Source organism: Euprymna scolopes, chromosome 42, assembly GCF_053919585.1.
Source record: "Euprymna scolopes isolate OS-2025 chromosome 42, ASM5391958v1, whole genome shotgun sequence".
Lineage (NCBI taxonomy): Eukaryota > Metazoa > Mollusca > Cephalopoda > Sepiida > Sepiolidae > Euprymna > Euprymna scolopes.
In genome coordinates, this window is record NC_136523.1 from 16230148 (window position 1) to 16231190 (window position 1043).

A 1043-nucleotide genomic window follows, 5' to 3' on the forward strand; every position below is an offset into this window, starting at 1 on the left:
CAACCGAAAAATTTGACATGGATTTGATTTTTATGCCCAAATTAATGGACCATGGAAGTTACTGAAGTGTGATGCCAATGTTGATTGAAATTTGCATACGATAAATGTAAACATTGTGCATGAATAGCTAGCAAGGTTACCCAGTCATTTTTGGACTGTGGAACTGGTAGCCCAAATATTACAATTTTTATAATTCAAAGTAAAGTATATAAAAAAAAAAAAAAGGCTTCCTTCAGTCTTGACAGACTATGGATACCCACGGTAAGGATGCCTGCGTGTGAAATTTTTTTGTGGCAAGAGTTGCGCAATCTCCAACCACACCTCTCCTGAGTCAACATTGTTTAATACCAGTGGCAAGTGGAGGTACAGGACGACTGGAAACAATGCCGAGATAAGTGGAAAGCACATACAGCGCCTAGAATTCCCAAATGGTCACCCATCTGGTATTAGCCAGGCTCAATGTTGCTTAACTTCGGTGATCTGACGGGAACCGGTGTGTCAACATGATTATGCCGTACTCGACGTGATTATGCCGTACAAAAGTATATATATATACATATATATATATTGTGGTAGTAGAGTATAGCTTCCTAGACGTACATCCAATGAAACAACATGTGTCTACCAAAAAGTGCTCAACGAGTAAACAGAGCAGGTATGTTAAATTTATTTGTACAAACATTGATGGCTACGTGTTTCTGTAATCACCCGTTATTACAGAAACATGTATGCACATATGTAGCCATCAATGTTCGTATAAATGAATTTAATATACATATATATATATATATATATATATATATATATATATGAAATGATTGTATTGAGTTTTTTCATTTGGTTGGAATTAAAATATTTATATTTGTATTTTGGAGTTTGCTTCTCCTTGATCAGAAAACTCCTCCTCATAAGCTTTTCTGATATATATATATATATATTAGCTGGCCACCCAGCATTGCCCGGTTGTAAGATATGCTTAAATATGATATTTTGATTCATGCAGATTTCGTATTTATTATTAAAGAGACAATTCTCTATTGATT

At 34.6% G+C, this 1043-nt stretch overlaps 1 pseudogene; it reads right to left on the minus strand.

Moving 5' to 3' along the window:
• Positions 1–403: 403 nt before the first annotated feature.
• Positions 404–520, minus strand: LOC145267377 (5S ribosomal RNA; annotated as a pseudogene).
• Between the last annotated feature and the right edge of the window lie 523 nt (positions 521–1043).